Here is a 25,007-nt window from a genome sequence, read left to right on the forward strand (position 1 = left end):
CACTGAGATCACTCCCACACTGAGATCACTCCCACACTGAGATCACTCCCACACTGAGATCACCCCCCACACTGAGATCACTCCCACACTGAGATCACTCCCACACTGAGATCACCCCCCACACTGAGATCACTCCCACACTGAGATCACTCCAACACTGAGATCACCCCCCACACTGAGATCACTCCAACACTGAGATCACACTCCACACTGAGATCACTCCCACACTGAGATCACCCCCACATGGAGATCACTCCCCACACTGAGATCACTCCCACACTGAGATCACTCTCCACACTGAGATCACTCCCACACTGAGATCACTCCCCATACTGAGATCACTCCCACACTGAGATCACTCCCCACACTGAGATCACTCCCACACTGAGATCACTCCCCACACTGAGATCACTCCCCACACTGAAATCACTCCCCACATGGAGATCACCCCCCACACTGAGATCACTCCCCACACTGAGATCACCCGCCACACTGAGATCACTCCCACACTGAGATCACTCCCACACTGAGATCACCCCCCACACTGAGATCACTCCCCACACTGAGATCACCCCCCACACTGAGATCACTCCCTCACTGAGATCACTCCCACACTGAGATCACTCCCACACTGAGATCACTCCCACACTGAGATCACCCCCCACACTGTGATCACTCCCACACTGAGATCACTCCCACACTGAGATCACTCCCCACACTGAGATCACTCCCCACACTGAGATCACTCCCCACACTGAGATCACCCTCCACACTGAGATCACTCCCACACTGAGATCACTCCCACACTGAGATCACTCCCACACTGAGATCACTCCCCACACTGAGATCACTCCCCACACTGAGATCACCCCCCACACTGAGATCACCCCCCACACTGAGATCACTCCCACACTGAGATCACTCCCACACTGAGATCATCCCCCACACTGAGATCACTCCCACACTGAGATCATCCCCCACACTGAGATCACTCCCACACTGAGATCACCCTCCACACTGAGATCACCCCCCACACTGAGATCACTCCCACACTGAGATCACTCCCACACTGAGATCATCCCCACACTGAGATCACCCTCCACACTGAGATCACTCCCCACACTGAGATCACTCCCCACACTGAGATCACCCCCCACACTGAGATCACTCCCCACACTGAGATCACTCCCACACTGAAATCACTCCCACACTGAGATCGCCCTCCACACTGAGATCACTCCCACACTGAAATCACTCCCACACTGAGATCACCCTCCACACTGAGATCACCCCCCACACTGAGATCACTCCCACACTGAGATCACTCCCCACACTGAGATCACCCCCCACACTGAGATCACTCCCACACTGAGATCACTCCCACACTGAAATCACTCCCACACTGAGATCGCCCTCCACACTGAGATCACTCCCCACACTGAGATCACTCCCCACACTGAGATCACTCCCACACTGAGATCACTCCCACACTGAGATCACTCCCCACACTGAGATCACTCCCACACTGAGATCACTCCCACACTGAGATCACTCCACACTGAGATCACTCCCCACACTGAGATCACTCCCACACTGAGATCACTCCCACACTGAGATCACTCCCCACACTGAGATCACCCCCCACACTGAGATCACCCCCCACACTGAGATCACTCCCCACATGGAGATCACTCCCCACATGGAGATCACTCCCCACACTGAGATCACTCCCACACTGAGATCACCCCCACACTGAGATCACTCCCACACTGAGATCACCCTCCACACTGAGATCACTCCCACACTGAGATCACTCCACATTGAGATCACTCCCCACACTGAGATCACTCCCACACTGAGATCACTCCCACACTGAGATCACTCCCCACACTGAGATCACTCCCACACTGAGATCACCCCCACACTGAGATCACTCCCACACTGAGATCACCCCCACACTGAGATCACTCCCCACACTGAGATCACTCCCACACTGAGATCACTCCCACACTGAGATCACTCCCACACTGAGATCACCCCCACACTGAGATCACACCCCACACTGAGATCACTCCCACACTGAGATCACTCCCCACACTGAGATCACTCCCCACACTGAGATCACTCCCACACTGAGATCACTCCCACACTGAGATCACTCCCACACTGAGATCACTCCCCACACTGAGATCACCCCCACACTGAGATCACTCCCACACTGAGATCACTCCCACACTGAGATCACTCCCCACACTGAGATCACCCCCCACACTGAGATCACTCCCACACTGAGATCACTCCACACTGAGATCACTCCCACACTGAGATCACTCCACACTGAGATCACTCCCCACATGGAGATCACTCCCCACACTGAGATCACCCCCGCACTGAGATCACTCCCACACTGAGATCACCCCCCACACTGAGATCACTCCCACACTGAGATCACTCCCACACTGAGATCACTCCCACACTGAGATCACTCCCCACACTGAGATCACTCCCACACTGAGATCACTCCCACACTGAGATCACTCCCACACTGAGATCATCCCCACACTGAGATCACTCCCACACTGAGATCACCCCCCACACTGAGATCCACCCCACTCTGAGATTCTTCCCACAATGTAATCACTCCAGCCGGTGAATACTCCTGCTCAGTGATCACCCCCACATGGAGGCCACCCCACACTGTTATTACACCCACACTGAGATGTCCCACACACTGAGATGCCCCCCACAATGAGATTCTCCCCACTCTAATGATCAACCCTCATCTCTGTGATCACCCCACACTATGCTCACCCCCAAACTATGATCACCCCATACTGTGATCACTCCAGACAGTGTTCACCCTTCACACCAGTGGTTAGCTCACTGTTGCCTCATAGTGTCAGGGACCCGGGTTTGAGTCCCACGTCGGGCGACTGTCTGTGTGGAGTTTGCACATTCTCCCCGTGTCTGTGTGGGTTTCCTCTGGGTGTTCAGGTTTCCTCCCACATTCCAAAAGAAGTGCAGGTCAGGTGAACTGCCTGTGCTAAATTGCCCATAGTGCTAGGTGCATTAGTCAGGGGTAAATGTAGGGAAATGAGTCTGGGTGGGTTACTCTTCAGAGGGTGGGTGTAGAGTTGTTGGGCAAAAGGGCCTGTTTCCACGCTGTAGGGAATCTCCCAGCCCTGCCGTGTTTTCACCATCCCTCCAGAACTACCCCTCTCTGAGGATGAAAGATCAGTCCTCAGCAGAGGCCTCACCTTCATTCCCCTACGCTCTCGGATTAACGAGTTCAACATGCGGCGAGACATCGAACAATTCTTCCGCCACCTTCGCCTCCGCGCCTACTTCTCCAACCAAGACTCTCACCCATCCTCTGATGACCCTTTCTCCCGCCTCCAATACACTCCATCCACCTGGACACCCCGTGCTGGTATCTTACCCGCCCTCGATCTCTTCATGGCCAACTGCCGCCGCAACATTAACCGCCTCAACCTCTCCACCCCTCTCACCCACTCCAACGTCTCACCCTCAGAACGTGCAGCCCTCCACTCCCTATGTTCCAACCCCAACCTCACCATCAAACCAGCGGACAAGGGAGGCGTGGTAGTAGTTTGGCGCACCGACCTTTACACCGCTGAGGCTAAATGCCAGCTCGCAGACACCTCCTCCTACTGCCCCCTTGACCATGACCCCACCTCCCACCACCAAACCATCATCTCCCAGACCATCCAGAACCTCATCACCTCAGGAGATCTCCCATCCACCACCTCCAACCTCATAGTCCCACAACCCTGCACCGCCTGTTTCTACCTCCTGCCCAAAATCCACAAACCTGACGACCCCCGCCAACCCATTGTCTCACCCTGCTCCTGCCCCACCGAACTCGTCTCTGTATACCTCGACACGGTCCTGTCCCCCTTAGTCCAAGAACTCCCCACCTACATTCGGGACACCACCCACGCCCTCCACCTCCTCCATGATTTTCGCTTCCCCGGTCCCCAACGCCTTATCTTCACCATTGACATCCAGTCCCTGTACACCTCCATCCCCCTTCATGAAGGACTCAAAACCTTCCGCTTCTTCCTTTCCCACGGTACCAACCTGTACCCTTCCACTGACACCCTCCTTCGACTGATTGAACTGGTCCTCACCCTGAACAACTTCTCTTTCCAATCCTCCCACTTCCTCCAAACCAAAGGAGTAGCCATGGGCACCCACATGGGTCCCAGCTATGCCTGCCTCTTCATAGGATATGTGGAACAGTCCATCTTCCGCAGCTACACTGGCACCACCCCCCACCTTTTCCTCCGCTACATCGATGACTGTATCGGCGCTGCCTCATGCTCCCACGAGGAGGTTGAACAGTTCATCCACTTTACCAACACTTTCCACCCCGACCTCAAATTCACCTGGACCGTCTCAGACTCCTCCCTCCCCTTCCTAGACCTTTCCATTTCTATCTCGGGCAACCGAATCAACACGGACATTTACTATAAACCGACCGACTCCCACAGCTACCTAGACTACACCTCCTCCCACCTTGCCCCCTGTAAAAACGCCATCCCATATTCCCAATTCCTTCGTCTCCGCCGCATCTGCTCCCAGGAGGACCAGTTCCAAAACCTACCACCCAGATTGCCTCCTTCTTCAAAGACCGCAATTTCCCCCCAGACGTGATCGACAATGCCCTCCTCCGCATCTCTTCCACTTCCCACTCCTCTGCCCTTGAGCCCTGCCCCTCCAACCGCCACCAGGACAGAACCCCACTGGTCCTCACCTACCACCCCACCAACCTCCATGTCCAGCGTATCATCTGCCGTCATTTCCGCCACCTCCAAACGGACCCCACAACCAGGGACATATTTCCCTCCCCTCCCCTATCAGCGTTCCGAAAAGACCACTCCCTCCGTGACTCCCTCGTCTGGTCCACACCCCCCACCAACCCAACCTCCACTCCCGGCACCTTCCCCTGCAACAGCAAGAAATGCAAAACTTGCGTCCACACCTCTCCCCTTACTTTTCTCCAAGGCCCCAAGGGACACTTCCATATCCGCCACAAATTCACCTGCACCTCCACACACATCATTTATTGCATCCGCTGCACCCGATGCGGCCTCCTCTATATTAGGGAGACAGGCTGCCTACTTGCGGAACGTTTCAGAGAACACCTCTGGGACACCCGGACCAACCAACCCAACCACCCCATAGCCCAACACTTCAACTCCCCCTCCCATTCCACCAAGGACATGCAGGTTCTTGGACTCCTCCATCGCCAGACCATGGCAACACGACGGTTGGAGGAAGAGCGCCTCATCTTCCGCCTGGGAACCCTCCAACCACAAGGGATGAACTCAGATTTCTCCAGTTTCCTCATTTCCCCTCCCCCCACCTTGTCTCAGTCAAATCCCTCGAACTCAGCACTGCCTTCCTAACCTGCAATCTTCTTCCTGACCTCTCCGCCCCCACCCCACTCTGGCCTATCACCCTCACCTTGACCTCCCTTCACCTATCGCATTCCCAACACCCCTCCCCCAAGTTCTTCCTCCCTACCTTTTATCTTAGCCTGTTGGACACACATTCCTCATTCCTGAAGAAGGGCTGATGCCCAAAACGTCGATTCTCCTGTTCCTTGGATGCTGCCTCACCTGCTGCGCTTTTCCAGCAACACATTTTCAATCTAATCTAATCACCAAGATCACTCCCATACTGTGAGCCACTCCACACTGAGATTTGCCCCACACTCTGATGTGGTAGATTCATTTAAGATGCATCTGGACAGATGCATGAGTAGGTGGGGAGCAGAGGGATACAGATGCTTAGGAATTGGGAAACAGGTTTAGACAGTAGATTTGGATCGGGTCAGGCTTAGAGGACTGGAAGGCCTGTTCCTGGGCTGTAAATTTTCTTTGTTCTTTGTTCTTTGTTCTTTGTTCACTCAAAACTGAGATCACTCCCGCACTGTGATCCACCCCATGCTGCGATCTGCCCAACTTGATCCCACCTTCCAACATTTTCTGATCACAGACCCACCTTGTCCCATCACTCTGCACAAACCTGCTTCATCTCTGACTGGAAGGCTTTCGTCTAACCCTCGAGGGGTGCATCACACCCAACCTCTGGATTTACAACTCAAACTAAGATTCCACAGCCCTGGGTGGAATCCCAACTTGTGGGCTTCCCACACTTTGCTGACCCATTTGTTCCTGGCAAGTATGATGAGTAATAATTCCCTCATGGTTTTACGGTATTGATTCCTGGAGTAGTTTTGATACAGGATATAAGATGAGCATTTGGCTAAGGCACCAGTTGAATAATGAAAGCAAGAGATGTCAAGCATATAAACAAAGGATTCAATAAGTCAAGATCTGACTTGTGTGCTGTATTCAAGTAGGGAAATGAGCAGGACGTATCAGAATATATTCATTTACCAGTTTTTTTTCAGTTTCTGTCTGTCTGAATGGTGCATTTTAATGTTCAATAATAAATCTGCCTTTCTCCTTTATAAATTATATTGGCTATTCTCTCAATGATTGAGCTCTACTCAGTTAGATTCTAAGCTTTCTAGAATGCACTGACCGGGAAGACAGAAAAGGAGGGCAACTTCACTACCTTTATAAAGTATGTGGTTGAGTACTTGAAATGTCATTCAAGGCTATAGACTAAGGGCTGGAAACTGGGATTGGTGTTGATAGGTTGGTGCAGACACGATGAGCTACTCCAAAGGAATGCAGGAGCAGAGATGCGTGGGTGTAAGTGTGCACAGATCACTGAAGCTGACAGGGTAGGTGGAGAGAGCAGTAAACAAAGCATTTGGTGTTCTCAGCTTTGTTTATAGGGGCATAACAGACAAGAGCAAGGAGGTGATGTTGAACTTGTATTTGATTTGATTTATTGTCACTTGTGTCTAAATACAATGTAAAGCTTTGTTTACAAGCAGAAGATCTATAATTTACATCGCAGAAGCTGTGTGCTGAGCAGGATCAACATTAGCAAGATCAGCGTGATTTGAAATTAGGGATTCCATTCATCAGTCTAACGATGGCTGGGAAGAAGCTGTTTCTGAACCTGCTGGTGTGTGTGTGTGTGTGTGTGTGTGTGTGTGTGTGTGTGTGTGTGTGTGTGTGTGTGTGTGTGTGTGTGTCTTCTGCCTGATGGAAAAGGTTGTAGGAGGGCATTAACGGGGTGGGAGGAGTCTTTGATCATGTTGACAGCCTTTCCACAGCAACTGGCCATATAAATGGAGTCCATGGATAGGAGGTTGGCTTCTGTGATGGTCTGAGCTGAGCACACAATCTTCTGTAGTTTTTTAGGGTCCTGGCCAGACCAGTTGCCATACCAGGCCATTATGCACCCCGATAGTATGCTCTCAATGGTGCAGTTGTAGAAAGTGGTGAGGGTCCTTATGGACATACTGAATTTCCTGGACCACCTGAGGCACCATTGTGCCTTCTTGACTGTCTCAGCTATATGGAAAGTTTAAGACAGGGTGTTCATTATCATCAGTCCTAGGAACTTGACACTCTCCACCCTCCCAACCTCAGTTTTGCTGATGTAGATGGGAGCGTGCTCTCCTCCTTTTTTTCTGAAGTCAATGATTAATTCTTCAGTTTTACCAACGTTGGGAGAGAGGAGTTGTTCTTACCCACATCATGTCACTTAGCCTCTATCTCTTTTCTGTAATTTGACTCATCACTATTTGATATATGTCTCACTACAGTGGTATCATCAGCAAACTTATAGAACATAGAACATAGAACATTACAGGGCAGTACAAGCCCTTCAGCCCTCAATGTTGCGCCGACCTGTGGAACCAATCTGAAGTCCATCTAACCAACACTATTCCATTCTCATCCATATGTCTATCATTTAAATGCCCTTAAAGTTGGCGAGTCTACAACTGTCGCAGTCAGTGCGTTCCACACCCCTATTACTCTCTGAGTAAAGAAACTACCTCTGACATCTGTCCTCTATCTATCACTCCTTAATTTAAAGCTATGTCCCCTCATGCTAGCCATCACCATCTGAGGAAAAAGGCTCTCACTGTCCACTCGATCTAACCCTCTGATTATCTTATATGTCTCAATAAATTTACCTCTCAACCTTCTTCTCTTTAACGAAAACAGCGTCAAGTCCCTCAACCTTACCTCATAAGACCTTTCATCCATACCAGGCAACATCATAGCAAATCCCCAAGAACTATTTCCAAAGCTTCCACATTCTTCCTATAACGCAGTCACCAGAATGCATGCAATATTCCAAGTGTGGCCACACCAGAGTTTTGTACAACTGTAGCACAACCTGATGGTCCTGAAACTCAATCCCTCTACTAATAAAAACAACATACTATATGCCTTCTTAACAGTCCTCTCAACCTAGGTGGCAACTTTGAGGGATCTATGTACATGGACACAGAGATCCCTCTGCTCATCTACACTACCAAGAATCTTACCATTCGCCCAGTACTCTGCGTTCCTGTCACTCCTTCACACTTTTCTGCATTAAATTCCATTTGTCACCTCTCAGCCCAACTCTGAAGCTTATCTATGTCCCTCTGTAACCTACAACATCCAACGGCACTATCCACAACTGTACCGACCTTAGTGTCGTCTGCAAATTTACTAACCTATCCTTCTATGGCCTCATCCAGATTGTTTCTAAAAATGACAAACAGCAGTGGACCCAAAACAGATTCTTGTGGTACACCTCTAGTAACTGAAGTCCAAGATGAACAGTTCCCATCAACCACTATCTTCCGTCTTCTTTCAGCTAACTAATTTCTGATTCAAACTGTTAAATCGCCCTCAATCCCATGCCTCCGTATTTTGTGCAGTAGCCTACCATGGGGATCCTTACCAAACATCTTACTGAAATCCATATACACCACATCAATGGCTTTAACCTCATCCACCTGTTTGGTCACCTTCTCAAATAACTTGTAGATGGCGTTTGTTCAGAATTTGGCAACACGGTTGTGGGTATACAGGGAGTAGAGTAGGGGGCTGAGGATGCATCCTTGGGGAGCTCCAGTGTTGAGTGTTATTGTGGAGGACGTGCAGCTGTCTACCTTCACTGATTGCAGTCTGTGGGTCAGAAAGCTGAGGATCCAGTTGCAAAGGGCAGAGCCAAAGCCTAGGTCTGAGAGTTTTGAGATCAGTCTGGCAGGGATATTGATGTTGAAGGTGGAGCTGCAGTCAATGAGCAGGAGTCTGACATAGGTGTCCTTATTTTCCAGATGTTCCAGGCATGAGTGCAGGGCTAAGGATATGGCATCCACTGTGGACCTGTTATATTGGTAGGCAAATTATAGAGGATCGAGGCAGGTTGGGGGAGTGGAGTTGATGTGGGCCATGACCAGCCTTTTAAAGCAATTCATGATTAGGGAGGTCAGTGCCACTGGGTGGTTGTCATTATGGCAGGTTGCATGTACTTTCTCAGGTACGGGGATGATGGTGGTCTTTGTGAAGCAGGTGGAGACTTCAATTTGTAGGAGGGAGAGGTTGAAGATGTTGTTGAGTACCTCCACTAGCTGGTCCCTGGAGGATCCCAGTGCCCAGTCGGGGACACCCTCTGGGCCTATTGCTTTCCTTGGGTTGACTCCCAGGAAGACCGATCTGATATCTGCAGCAGTGACCAAGGGAACAGGTGTGTCCAGGGTGGTCAGGGCAGGTAACATCGCGCCGCTGGCATTCTGCTCTAATCAAGCATAGACAGCATTGAGCACATCAGAGCGGGATGTGTCTCTGTCTGCTATCTTGCTCTGCTTCATTTTGTAGCCTGTAATGTTAATTAGGCCTTGCCACATGCAATGGGAATCTGTGTGGTTGATTCGGGCCTCTAACATTGTCTGGTAATGCCTCTTGGCATCCCTGATGGCTTTGCGAAGATCATACCTGGAGCTCCTGTGTAGGTCTGGGTCATCCGACTTGAATGCGACACGCCTGGTCTTCTGTAGGAAGTGGGCATCCTGGTTTATCTAAGGTTTCCTTTTGGGAAACATAGGATTGACTTCTTTGGTACACAGTCCTCCCTGCACTTACAAATGAAGTCTGTAATGGTGGTGACGTACTCGTCCAGTGAGTATTTAACACGGTCCAATCCACTGATTCAAAGCAGTACCAGGGATGGTCTTTCACAGCCTCAGACCAGCATTGTAATGCTTTTTGTGGAAGGTCCTCCCATTTCAGCATCTGTTTGTAAGCTGGGAGGAGGAACACAGCACTGTGATCTGATTTTCCAAAGTGTGGGTGCGGGATGGAGCTGTAGGTGTCTTTGATGGCAGTGTAGCAGTTCGGTCCTCTGGTAGGGTAGGACCAATGATGGTACTTTGGCATGATCCTTTTGAGGGTAGCCTGGGTGAAATTGAAATGAACAAAGCCTAGGGGAATCTCTCGAGTCTTTGTGATGGTGTAGATCACATCTAGGGAATTCTTCACATCCGCATGGAGTGGTATGTAAACTGCTGTCTCACAGTAGGTCATAGGGGTGGCATTTTACTGGAAGGTATTCTAAGTCAGCAGAGACAGTAGCTTGCCAAGGTCACTATGCCTGAGCACCAGGGAGTGGTGATGAGAAAGCATACCCCACTGCCTTTAACCATACCCGAGGATGCCGTGCGGCCCATGGGATGTGCAGAGAATCTATCAGTTTGTAAGGCTCAGACAGGAGTAGCAGGAGTGAGCGAAGTCTTCGTGAAACACAATACACTACAGTCTGTCTGTTGTACGAGAAAATTGTTAGACCTCATCTGGAGTATTGTGTTCAGTTTTGGGTGCCACATTATAGGAGAGATGTAAGTGCACTGGACAGAATACAAAAGCAATTTATTCAAATGGTTCCTAGGATCTGGTGGAAAAAGGCAAACTGAAAGGTGGAGTCATGCTGATCTCAGCCCTGTACAGACAGGAAGTAAGAGGTCGGATGCATTTTGTGGTTTTCTTTATGTTCATCTATGTAATGTTTACATTCCCTACTATGTGGAAACAGGTCCTTCTCCCCAACAAGTCCACACCAACCCTGTGAAGAGCAACCCACCTAGACCCATTCCCCTAGATTTGCCCCTGACTAATGCACCTAACACTACAGGCAATTGTTTAGCATGGCTAATTCACCTAACCCATACATCTTTGGACTGTGGGAGGAAACTGGAGCACCCAGTGGAAACCCACGCAGTCAATGCACAAATTCCACACAGACAGTTGGCGGGAATTGAACCTGGGTCCCTGGCACTGTGAGGAAGCAGTGCTAACCACTGAGCCACCATGCCGCTTCAGGGAGCTGAGCTCTTGTTGAGGCAAGTGAATAATCCTTGAGGTTTATTTACAATACCAGCTGTTGAGAGGGGCTGCAATATCACTATTTACACACCCAGGTTCTGTGAATACTACATAAGAACATCAGAAATCGGGCTAGAATTCAGCCATTCAACACAGCTAATCAATATGATCATGGCTGATCTGCCCCAGGCCACAATTCATCTTTCATTTCAGCTCATTATAGAACACGACTTGCAGATATTTCAAAAAATCGACCTCTCTCTTCCTTAAATACTTTTCGTGATCTAGCCTCCACCACTGTTTGGGGTTCAGACATCCATCCACTCTGAGAGAGAAGGGAAACAGAGAATGGATGTGGCCCATTCTCTTCCCTTATGGACCCAATCTTCCCCTCACCTCAATCTGTTCTGTCTGCTCCTCCTTCCCGGTCCATTCTCTCTCTCTTTCTCTTTCTGTCTCTCGCTCTCTCAATCTCGATATCTCTATCTCTTTCTTTCCCTTACTGCCCCCCAGTCCCCATTCATTCTCTTTCCTGAGATCCCTTCAGATTCCTGTTTCGAGCATGCCCAGTTTAGGCATAATCGCAGTGCAGATTTTGCGTATGATGTTAAAACAGACAGAGCCTGGAACTGTGCGCATGCACCTTGCCTTGTGAGCACATATTCACAGTCACCCCAAAGTTCCAGTGTCAACAAACAGTGCCTTTCAGTCCACTACACACATAGAGCAGGACTGAAGGCACATTGACCCCCTGACACAGAGAGACTGACTGAGGTTGAAGCGCCTACCCTCATATCAGAATGTTACTTTGTATTAGGTCATGGAACTGGTTTAAAAGTACAACACTTGTCTGATCTGAAATCCATGCCATTATACAATGAAAAAATCTCTAAAAGCAGGGGAAGAAGAGAAAGAGAGAATAATTATGTTAACAAAATGTTAACATAAGAGAAAGTTAAAGACTTGTGAGAGTGGAAGTTTCAGGAATCCTTAGCAACGGATCTCTGTATATTTTAAATGGTGATTCTTTACAAATCACAATGGATATAACATCCTGATTATTTTAAAGCTGCTGTGCAACTCATAACAAAGATTTTAGTGCTCTGTTCCAGGAAAAGCAAGACCACTCTTAAAATTAGACTTTTGTAAAAGTAACTACAAGTTTTGCAATCGCAGCCATTATGGGTACTGTACTGTGAAAACATTCATTCAAGGTGTATGAAACAGCGGAAGTTCTGACCTCCTTTAGTCGGATGCAAGTCCTTATAATTAATGATCTGGACAAAAGTAGGAGCATTATTGTGAATGGAATGCAAGAAGGTCTTTCAATGTGGAGGACACATAGTGATTCATGAAACTTAATGACTGAAGGAAAACAAAGCCTGAATTGTTAGGCCCCGCTGACATAATTTGTCCACTCATTGGCACTGTTTAAAACATGCTGTGGTTCATAAAGTCATTAAAATCAACAGCACAGGAAAAAACCCTTTGGCCCATTGAGTCTGTGCCATCTAACTATTTTCGAGCCTTGTATGCCTTGGCAACAAAGTGCACATCGAAATACTTCTTAAACATTATGAGGGTTCCTGCCTCTACCACTCATACAGACAGTGAGTCCCAGATCCCCACCACTCTCTGGATAAAAATGTTTTTCCTCATGTCTCCTCTGAACCTCTTGCCCCTTGCCTTAAATCTATGCCCCTTCATCATTAATCCCTTCACCGAGAGGAAATGTTCCTTTCTGTCCACCCAGCTTATGTCCCTCAGAATTTTATACATTTCAATCAGCCTCTTCTGCTCCAGGGAAACTAAACTATCGAAGTTCTCTTCGGAACTAAACTCTCCAGCCCACACAACATAAATCTCTTCTGCACACACTCTCATGCAATCACATGTATCTTATGATGTGAATCCCAGAACTGCACTAGCTAAGACCCAACCCACTTTTTATGCCATTCCAGCATCACCTCCTTGCTCTTAAACTCTATACCTTGGCTTATAAGGGCTAGTATCCCACAGGCCTTCTGAAACTTACCTGTCCTGAAGAGATCAATGAACATATACACCAAGGTCCCTCTTGATGCTTCCCAGGGTCCTCCTGTGCATCATTATTCCCTTTGCTTTGCTTGTCTTGTGCATCATCTCACAATTATAAGTTGGAGTTGGTTGTCTTGCAACAAATAGAAATGATGGTTATACCTTTTAAAGTGCAGCATATCAGAATAGTCAAAGATAAAGTTCATTATCTAACATGAATATGAATTATATCTGTCTGCAGAATAGCTCCTGTAACATGGAACAGGTTTTCTGTGTATGTGCTGACATCTTGATAACACTGTGTTGAACGTGCAGCATTTATTCATGCCCAGTCAGCTGTGTAGTCTATAAGTGATAGGGAGATGAAGGTCTGGTGGTATAATCACTAGACTATGAACCAACAGACCCTGGTTATGTTCTGGGGACTTTGATTTGAATCCTGCCAATGGCAGATGGTGGAATATGATTTCAATAATAATCTGCAATTAAGAGTCTATTATTAACCACGAAGCCACTGTTAATTGTCAGGAAAATTAACATCCTTCAGGGAAGGAAACTGTCATCCTTCCCTGGTCTGGCCTACATGTGACTCCAGACCATCAGCAATGTGGTTGATCTTTAACTGCCCTCCAGGCAATTAGGGATGGGCAATAAATGCTAGCCCAGCCAGCAATGCCCTCATCCCGTGAATGAATGAAAACACAAGGTGAGAAGTTTCACCAACAACAGGAATGACCTTTCGCCTCCCCCCAGGCTATTTCCTGTGTAGTGGAGGCCAAAGTCTCAGGAGGGAATCATAAACTAAAGTGAAGAGCAGTGGGGAAATTAATAAGGTTTACTTTAATGGAAAATCTAAAAACTGCCTTCATTTCCAGCGATTATTTAATTTAAAAAAACCCTGTTTGAACCTGCAGAAATACCAAGAGCCCTACGCCCCATAAATAAAGATATTGCGTAATGGGGACTTCATCTTGTAACCCTGGGAGACAGTGGCCTTCAGTCAGCTCCAGGCCAGTGGATTACCAGAAAACAAAACCAGTAAAACTTGTGAATGACGCACACTAGGTAAGAGGTCTTTGTGTCCCTCGGAACAATGCTCCCGTGCCACATTTCCAAGTGTTACTTTCATTTTAAATTATTTATTCATTTTGATTTAGGGAAGGCAGTAGTTTAGGAACAAGTGAAAGGGATTTAACTGATTGCTCTGCCAATAGAGATTTTATAAGAAGAGATGTAAAGAAAATGTGTTGCTTGGTGCATTACCAAAATTAAAAACCAAGATCAGAAGGTGCTGAGAAGAGATGACAGGACCCTCAGTGTACATCAGTGAAGAAGGTTTGATTCGAACTGTCAAGATACCATGCTGTTCTGTTATTTTATTGAAAAGTGGCTACAAAATGGTCGTTCCCAGTCCATCCCTTATGCTAAAAGGCACAGTGGCTGAGTGGATAACATTTCAGCCTCATAGCACCAAGGACCTGACTTCAATTCCACCCTGCGGTGACTGACTGCATGGAGTTTGCACGTTTTCCCCGTGTCTGCATGGTTTCCTCCAGGTGTTCCGGTTTCCTTCCACAGTCCAAAGATGTACCTGTTAGGTGGGTGAGCCATAGTAGGAACAAGGTGGGAGCGGAAGGGTCTGGGTAGGATGCTCTTCAGACAGTCAGTACAGACCCAATGGATCAAATTTCTGTAATGTAGGGATCCTGTAATCTATGACTAGACAATCAAAAGGCGCGTTGATGCAGGTTTCTATCCCAAACAATCTTTCTTCTTGTGATGACTGATCTATCATTGAATTTCTCAACATCTAAATAGGAGTGGACACCTGCCAACTCCAGGTCACTTGAAAATGTATGCTTTTATCTAAATTTGGGTTATAATAAACTTTAAAGGAGCATTTCTCCTCATTTTTATTCATTCTCTATATTTTTCTCATTATATTTGTCTGTCAAAGTAGCTAAAATATTATTTGTCTTATGATGTTAAGTGTGGTCTGAAAGCAACCTCTATTAAAGTGTACAGCCACTGTGACACACTGAGACATCAGAATTGAATGATCCAAGTCTGGGGATAGGCAAATGAACCCAGAATCTGTTGACTCTGAGGAGCAAATGTGACTATGCCTAACATGATCACTGGGAAGGAATTGCCAAAAAAGATGGCTGACACCTGGTGCAATATTCCCGGGCACTGAACCCATCGACAATGGCAAGAAAGTTGGAAGAATCACTTGAGATCAACAGTAAGGAGCTTCACAAAATCACAGGCAAAATGTCACATTTTTGTACCACGTTGAAGGGCAAGAGAGAATTTTTAGTGATGAGCCGTGAGCCGACTACTTTGTGTATGAGCTTACACGGCCATCCTCATTAATATTATCCTTCTCAACCTCTCTCCTCACCCGAAGTGTGGTGACCCTCAGGTTAAACTACCAACAATTATCTCTCTCTCTCTCTCTCTCTCTCTCAGATAGTGAGCAACCCTGCAGTCTGTTTGATGACTTGACTGTTCCATCAAAATTATTGATCAATAATTACTTCATACATTACTTCTCACGTGTTTCAATTTTGATTTTTTAAAATTTCAATTTTCAAACAGCAAAATCAGAACAATTTCTTTAACAGCTCACTATAACACCCAAAAACAAATCAGCTCCAGGATCTGGGCAATCTTTACCTGAAGATGGCAGCATTGATTTTGTCTTTAAAAAAATCTCCACAAAGCTGCAAAACCAAAACAGCCGTTCACTTCTCCCTTTGCTGTATTCCAGTTGACTTAATTATTTGTCTGTTAACTGAACGGTTTATTTGCCTGCAATGACCTGCACAAATCAACACACCCCATCCTCCCAGTGCTAATGACTGTCTTTGTGTTCCCCCATGTTTGTGCTCTGCTCTGGCTTATAAAATGGCAGGGAGAAAGTGAGGACTGCAGATGCTGGAGATCAGAGTTGAAAAGTGTGGTGCTGGAAAAACACAGCAGGTCAGGCAGCTTCCAAGGAGCAGGAGAATCGACGTTTTGGGCATAAGCCCTTCTTCAGGAATGAGGCTGGTGTGCCAAGCGGGCTGAAATAAAAGGTAGGTGGCAGGGAATTTGGGGGAGGGGCGCTGGGAATGTGATAGGTGGAAGGAGGTGAGGGTGAGGGTGATAGGCCGGAGAGGGGGTGGGGGCTAAGAGGTCGGGAAGAAGATTGCAGGTCAAGAGGGCGGTGCTGAATTCGGGGGTTGGGACTGAGATAAGGTGGGAGGAGGGGAAATGAGGAAGTTGGAGAAATCTACATTCAACCCCTGTGGTTGGAGGGTTCCTAGGCGGATGTTGAGGTGCTCTTCCTCCAGGCGTCATGTTGCCATGGTCTGGCGATGGAGGAGGCCAAGGACCTGCATGTCCTTGACAGAGTGGGAGGGGGAGTTAAAGTGCTCAGCCATGGCAGCAAATCTGAGAGGATCTCATCTGGATTGTGAAATTCAGCTCCCCACATTACTCCCCGGCTACAAGGAGCAAAAGTAACTCACGATAAATGAAGTTATGCAAGAATTATGATGCTCCAGATGAAAACAAGAACCCTAAAGCTATCGCTCACCAAGTACTTTGCTTAGGACAGTGATAATCTTTAGCCTGTTTCTTTTCAAGATGTATTTTAATAATCAATGGAGATCTCACTTGTTTGCTATAATATGTGGTTATTTTTCTACACTTGCTGTTGTAATTATCCACTCACAGAATTTGGCGGGACATTGGATACAAGTTGCCAGGTCATGTACTTGCGATGGATAATTGCGTGCCCTTTGGCAATTTGCAGTTAGAATGCAACTCCAGTGCGGTCAGTTAATGAACATCCCAGAGTACTGGATGCAACAGGAAGTTGGATGTGATTCCTTCATATCTGGGCCACGCATTCCAATCCAGATCAATAATCTGAATGTACTTTTGCCTTCCTGGCTAAATGAGTCTCATCTTAAATGAGTCTGGCCTCATTTTGAACTCTAATCTTTATATTCATTCGCAGGATGTGGACATCACTGGACGTTAAGTTGATCATCCACATTCATTCATGGGTGTAACTGGCTGGGTCAGAACCTGTTGTCCGTCTCTAGTTATCCTCAAGAAGGTGTAGCTGAGCTGCTTTCTTGAATCACTGCAGTCCATGTTCTGTAGGTGAAGCCACAACACTGTTAGGGCAGGGTCTGAGAATTCGCAAATGATGCTGAACATTGCACAATCATCAATGAGCATCTCCACTTCTGACCATGTGAACCACACATAGTCCTCCAGCTCTGATTGAGCAAGGTCTTTTGCAGCTCTAACATAACCTCCCTGCTCTTATAACGTATGCCACGGCTGATAAAGTCGTGCCCCATCTGCCTTCTTAACTACCCTATTAAACCGTCCTGCTGCCTTCAGGGATTTGCATCCCATGATCTCTGTGTTCCTTTCAGATTCTTGGTATCGTGCCATTCGTTGAGTAATCCCTTGTCTGTTCTTTCAAAGTGCATCAGGGTTAAATTCCAACTGGCATTGATCTGCCCATCTGACAAACCCATCTACCTTCCTGTAATCTAAAAACTACTTCCTGACTATTTGTTACCCACCCGAACTTTGTGTCACCACAGACTTATGTATTATCTACCCCACGTTCCCATGTATACAGTTATAGATATGAAATTGTTGGGATTCTAACAGAATTGGTATCAATCTCCTAGCAGCCAAGAAAACCTTCTGGGAGATTGGAATGAGATTAATCATTATCTCATTGAATGGTGGAGCAGACTCAGTGGGCAGAATGGCCCACCTCTGCTCCGACACCTATGGTCTCATGTATTCTTCTCTTGTCAGTATCCATTGAGTGCATGTGAACAAGGATACCATGATGCACCTCAACAAGGGAAGCTATCTTCTGTATTTGAATGGCCGGCACTATCTTCGATATAGATATCTGACATTGCATGTGTCACCCTTACTGCTTTGATTACAGTATAATAACCATGGTCATTCTTCAAGGAATGAATGGAGGCTGTTCGGCACTGGGTTAGATGGTGTGGTGCAGTGTATACCTGTATACAGGAGACCTGGGTTCAAATCCCAACTGCTCAAGAGGTGTGTCACAATGCTATCTTAACAGTTTGATTAGCAAATATCTCAATAGTAGTGCAATGCTAGCCTGTTTATATCACATCCACAAACATTCATATTTTCTTCAAAATGTTGCTGTTCATGCTAAATTTCTTCGATGTCTGATATCATTTGTCTATTTATCCTATCCATGCCCTTCATGATTTTGTAAACCTCTATAAGATTAGATGAGATTCCCTACAGTGTGGAAACTGGTCCTTTGGCTCAAACAGTCCACACTGACCCTCCAAACAGTAACCCACTCAGACCCATTTCCCTCTGGCTAATGCACCTAACACTCTGGGCAATTTAGCACGGCCAATTCACCTGACCTGCACATCCATGGACTGTGGGAGGAAACCGGGGCACCCGGAGGAAACCCACACAGACACAGGGAGAATGTGCAAACTCCACACAGAAAGTCGCCCAAGGCTGGAATCAAACCTGGGACCCTGGTGCTGTGAGGTATCAGTGCTAACCACTGAGCCACTGAGCCACCGTGCCGCCCCTGGGGTGATGAAGGGATTTTGCCTGAAACATCAATTTTCCTGCACCTCAGATGCTGCCTGACCTGCTGTGCTTTTCCAGCACCACTCTAATCTAAACTCTGGTTTCCAGTATCTGCAGTCCTCACTTCTGCCATACCCCTTGTTGGAAACTGGCCAGTAGCTGTGTTTCTTAAAATGTTCATTGAAAGATGGCAGAAAAAGATGGAAAATATGACGCGTCTGTATATCTCTCCAATTGGTGCAGTTCATATGAACGCCAGATCCAAGGCCAATTTGATCTATTTTCTATTTATCTTTCATTGGCAGTTCTAAGATTGAGGCACAATGTGACAGGGCTTCACTGATGGAAGAAAATGTTATCGTTAATGATATTAGACATGATTGGAAATGCCTGGGAGCGTTGGCGATGAGGAGAGATACAATCACAGCATGCATTATGTCTTGACCATGGATGCAACCATGAATGTTGGGTCTGGGCTCCAGGTTAAAATCCTGATCTGACAGCAAATGGGGTAAGTGTTTGTGTGGAGCGGAGAGAGTCTAATCTCTCACCTCAACCCAATGGTTCCATAGCAGCCTGAGGTCTGGGAAATGATAAATGCAACACATTTGGCTCATTCTTTTGGTCTTAACTTGCGAAATGCACATGGAATTAATCAGAGGATTTTGATTTCCCAAGTTACAGAAATAGTTAGGCTGGATGTGACAGCCCCAGAGGACCCCATGAAACAACAGTGCCAATGTCCTGAAGTGTACTGTTCCTACAGAGACTGAACAGAATTGTTTCTCAGAACAGCCTAAAGTTGAAAGAGAAAAAAAAAATCCCACTCATGAAGTCCCAAGTGGACATGAGACATGATATTAATCCAGATTGTTATGATACCAGGCATGGTACTACAAGACAGATCCCAGAATGAAATCTGGCTCGATGTATTATGTGTTTTTGTTTTTGTTTAGTTGGCTAATGTGGTGATTAGTCATTGAGACATGTTCACACGATGCTGCAGATTTACTTTAACAATGGAATTGAAGTTAATGACACAAGAAATTTTAAAAGAAGATATCTAAGTATAAACTACAGTTAGAATGATTTCAAAGCATACAACAAAACCAAGTTTCAATTTGTTTTCATGTTATGAAATTGAAGGCATGTACTGTATCTTTAAGAGGGAGTGGAAGAGAGCTTGCCATGAGACTGAATAGAAGTCTCAGTGTATACAAAAATTAGAAATATGTAACATTCGGCTGTGAAATAATATCTGAGTTTTGTTTGCTATATTGACAGCCATTTGAATTTAACCAATCAGTTTAAGTAATGCCCCAAGATAGTAAAATCCAATCGAATTAAAATTTTACTGTTTTGCTTACATAGAACTGATGAGACAACCTAACGTTTGGGGTATACAGGAAAGCCACACACACAGACCAAGTCCTGAACTACGAAAGCAACCACCCCAACACACACAAACGAAGTTGCATCAAGACACTATTCAAAAGGGCCACAACACACTGCAGCACACCAGAACTGCAAAAAGAGGAAGAAGAACACCTATACAACGTATTCGCCAAAAACGGATACCTGCGTAATTTCATCAACAGATGCCTAAGGGAAAGACAACGGAACGAGGACATGCCGCAACCCAAAGGACTAGCCACACTACCATACATCAAGAGCATTTATGAACTGACAGCCAGACTACTGCGACCACTAGGACTCATAACAGCACACAAACCAACAGCCACTCTCAGACAACAACTCACCAGAACGAAGGACCCGATACCCAGCATGAGCAAAACCAATGTAGTGTACAAAGTCCCATGCAAGGACTGTACAAAACACTACATAGGACAAACAGGAAGACAGCTAATGATCCGCATCCATGAACACCAACTAGCCACGAAACGACACGACCAGCTATCCTTAGTAGCCATACACGCAGATGACAAGCAACATGAATTTGACTGTGACAACACTACTATTATAGGACAAGCCAAACAGAGAACAGCCAGGGAATTCCTAGAGGCATGGCACTCATCCACAGATTTAATCAATAAGCACATCGATCTGGACCCAATATACCAACCGCTGCAGCGGACAGCTGGAACTGACAACCGGAAGTGGCAGATTCAAACCACTACAAATGCTGGAGGAAAGATCACAGAAGCGCTTCACAGGAGGCTCCCAAGCACTGAGGATGTCACCTAGACAGGGGACGAAATGTCTGCAACACAAATTCCCAGTTCGGCGAACAGAACCACAACATCCTTGTAAATCTTCTCTGAACCCTTTCAAGTTTCGCAAATCCTTCCTATAGCAGGGAGACCAGAACTGACTGCAGTATTCCAAAAGTGGCCTAACCAATATCCTGTATAGCTGCAACATGACCTCCCAACTCCTGTACTTAATGCACTGACCAATAAAGGAAAGCATACCAAACACCTTCTTCATTATCCTATCTACCTGTGATTCCACTTTCAAGGAACTATGAACCTGCTCTCCAAGATCTCTTTGTTTAGCAACACTCCCCAGAACCTTACCATTAAACATATAAGTCTTGCGCTGATTTGCCTTTCCAAATATGTATAATTGACCAAGTTTGCTGATAACACAAAAATGGACAGGATTGTGAGGATGATGCAACAATGTTTCAAGATGATTTAGAAAGGTTTTGTAAATAGGCACACACATGGGATAATGCGGCTAAATGTGAAGATGTACACTTCAGTGTGAAAAGTAGGAAGGAGGTTTATTTCTCAAGTGGTGAAATTTTGGGAAAACTAAATTCACAAAGGGATCTGGACGTTCTTGTGCACCAGTCAATGAAATTAGACACGCAAGTACAGCAACAAATTAGGAAGGCAAATGATATATTGGCATTTATTGCAAGACGGTTTGAGTTTACAAGTAGAGATGTCTTACTGCAGTTACATAGCGTTTTGGTGAGATAACACCTGGAGTATTGTATGCAGCTTTGGGTGCCATATGTAAGGAATGATATATGTACTTAGCAGGAGAGTATTGGAGGTTCACTGAGCAGATACTGGGGAATGGAAGGATTTCCCTATAGAGAGAGAATAAGTCAAATGGGCCTGTATTCTCTAGAGTTTAGAAGGTTGACAGGGATCTGATTAAAATGTATAAAGTTCTATCTGGAGAAACCAGTTTCAGGGAAGATTTTTCCTTGGTTGGGGAGTCTAGAACCAGGAGCATCAGTCTGAGGATATGGGATAAACCACTGAGGACTGAGCTGAGGAAAGAATTATTCATTTCAAAAGTAGAAAACCCATGGAATTATCTGCTGCAGAAGACTGCGAATATACTCAAGAAATTATAAATAATATTTCTAAATTTAAAAAGTATCAATGGACAATGAGAGAAAGCAAGAATATGGCATTGAGATAGAGGATTGGCATGATGACAGTTGGAACAGGTTCGGGAGGGGGGTGAATGGCCTCACCTTGCTCCTGCTTTCCATCTTTCTTCAGGTAAAGAGGCAAATCAGTCTTACTGAAGCTGTACAGCACTTTGGGGAGACCACATCTGGAGTGCTCAGTGCAGTTCAGTTCTCCCTGGTGATAGAGGGAGTGCTGTGAAGGTTCAACAGGGTGATTGCACGGATGACAGGTATGTTCTATGAGGAGAAATTGGGTTGACTAATTTTGAACTTTGAGTTCCAGGGGAATGAGACAATCGCTTTAAAACAAACAAAATCCTGACAGGACTGAATAGACTGGATGCAGGGTCTATTCAGATGTTTCCCATGGCCTGGTGATCCAGAACAAGGACTCACAAGTCTCAGGTTAAGCAGAAGGTCACTTTGGATTGAACGTAGAATATAGAACATAGGAAAGTATAGCACAGAACAGGGCCTTCGGCCTACAATGTTGTGCAGAGGATTAATCCTAATCTAAAATAAAATAACCTAACCTATGCATCCCTCAATTCACTGCTGTCCATATGCATGTCCAGCAGTCACTTAAATGTCTAGATTAGAATGGCGTTGGAGAAGCACCGCAGGTCAGGAAGCATCCAAGGAGCAGGAAAGTCGACGTTCCGGGCAAAAGCCCTTTATCAGGAATGAGGCAGGGAGTCTCTGGGGTGGAGAGATAAATGGGAGGTGGGTGGGGCTGGGGAGAAGGTAGCCAAGAGTACAATAGGTGGTTGGAGATGGGGATGAAAGTGATAGGTCGGAGAGGAGGGTGGAGCGGATGGGTGGGAAGGAAGTTTGGCAGGTAGGACAGGTCTTGAGGATGGTGCCAGCTCAACACCATCCTCTCATTACCTTGTACACCTCAATCAGATCACCTCTCTTCCTCCTCCTCTCCGAAGAGAAAAGTCCGAGGTTAGTCAATCTCTCTTTGTAAGACAAGCTCTCCAGTCCAGGCACCTTCTTTGCACCCTCTCCAAAGCCTCCGCATCTTTCCAGAACTGGACACACCATTCGAAGTAAATATTGAGATGAAGAGAACCTTCTTCGCTCTGAGGGTGGTGAACTTGTGGAGTTCTCAACCACACGAGGCTGAAGATGTGAAGTCATTGAATATATTTAGGAAAAAAAAGATAGATTTCTGGAAACCAAAAATGTAAAGGCAAATGGGGAGAGTGCAGTAGCATGACATTGAGATAGAGAATCAGCTATGATTATGTTGAGTGGTGATTAGGGTCCAGCTGACAATGGTACTGAAGCTACAGCTCAGCACACATAGACGGGTCCCCTTCCCTAGTGCAGGAGTAGAAGTAAACACACTCTTTCATCTCAGTTGTTTTGTGTTATTTCAGTTGGTGTCTTTACTCAATGATTCAACATTAATCCTGAGATAACAGGCAACAGTTCCAGGCAATTAGATTACCTGCGAGAGTTTCGACAGGCACACAGTGCAGTGTGTAAAGCTTTGCCAAAAGGCTAGTCATTTTTAATCCATGTTTTTTTTCTTTCTTTGTCTGCAAGTTGATTTTTCCTCTCCGAGAGGCATGAGGTTTGGCCGAGAATCAAAGCAGGATTCTGAACTGGCTCTGTGTTGTGAGGTCACTGATGGACCCAGGAGGAAAACGGCCATCAGTAGCTCACAGCTCAGACTGGAAGCAGCCAACTTCTGACAGAAACCATCAAAGACCTTCGGCATGGATTGTGTTTTGAAAGCTGGTCTGTTCCAATTTGCGCAGCAACCTGCTTTTGAGCATGACTGATCCAGTAAAGCAGCTTGAGATTTCAGAGTGTCTGAATTTTGACTCAATTTTTTTATATTTCAAAGGTAGACACACAAGAATCTAGCCATATGACCCATGATCTTTGAAAGAACTATCATGGAGTCATGCAGCAGGGAAACAGATCCTTCAGTCCAACTCATTCACACTGACCAGAATGGTGGGCGGTATGGTGGCACAGTGGTTAGCACTGCTGCTTCACAGCAGCTGAGACCCGGGTTCAATTCCCACCTCAGGCGACTGACTGTGTGGAGTTTGCACGTTCTCCCCGTGTCTGCGTGGGTTTGCTCCGGTTTCCTCCCACAGTCCAAAGATGTGCAGGTCAGGTGAATTGACCATGCTAAATTGCCTGTAGTGTTAGGTAAGGGGTAAATGTAGAGGTATGGGTGGTTTGCGGGTCGGTGTGGACTTAGTCCCATTTGCCAGCACTTTCTCCATATCCCTCTAAACCCTTCCTATTCAGATGCCTTTTAAATGTTGTAATTGTAAACACCTTCACCACTTCCTTTGCAAACTCATTTCATAAACACACCACTCTCTGCATGAAAAAGTTGCCCCTTTTAAATCTTTCCCCTCTCACCTTATACCTATATCTTGTAGTTTTGGACTCACCACTCTAGGAAAATGACCTTCACTATTCACTTTATTTATGCCCCTCATGATTTTACAAACCTTTATGTGGTCACCTCTCAGCCTCCAATGCTCCAGGGAAAAAAGGCCCCAGCCTATTCAACCTCTCCCCATGCCCCAAATTCTCCAAACCTGACAACAGCCTTGTAAACCATGTTTAACAACATTCTTCCTAGAGAAGGGCAACCAGAATTGTATGTAGTATTCCAAAAGTGGCCTCACCAATGTCCTCTACAGCCG

This window comes from Chiloscyllium punctatum, chromosome 15 (genome assembly GCF_047496795.1).
Source record: "Chiloscyllium punctatum isolate Juve2018m chromosome 15, sChiPun1.3, whole genome shotgun sequence".
Classification (NCBI taxonomy): Eukaryota; Metazoa; Chordata; class Chondrichthyes; order Orectolobiformes; family Hemiscylliidae; genus Chiloscyllium; species Chiloscyllium punctatum.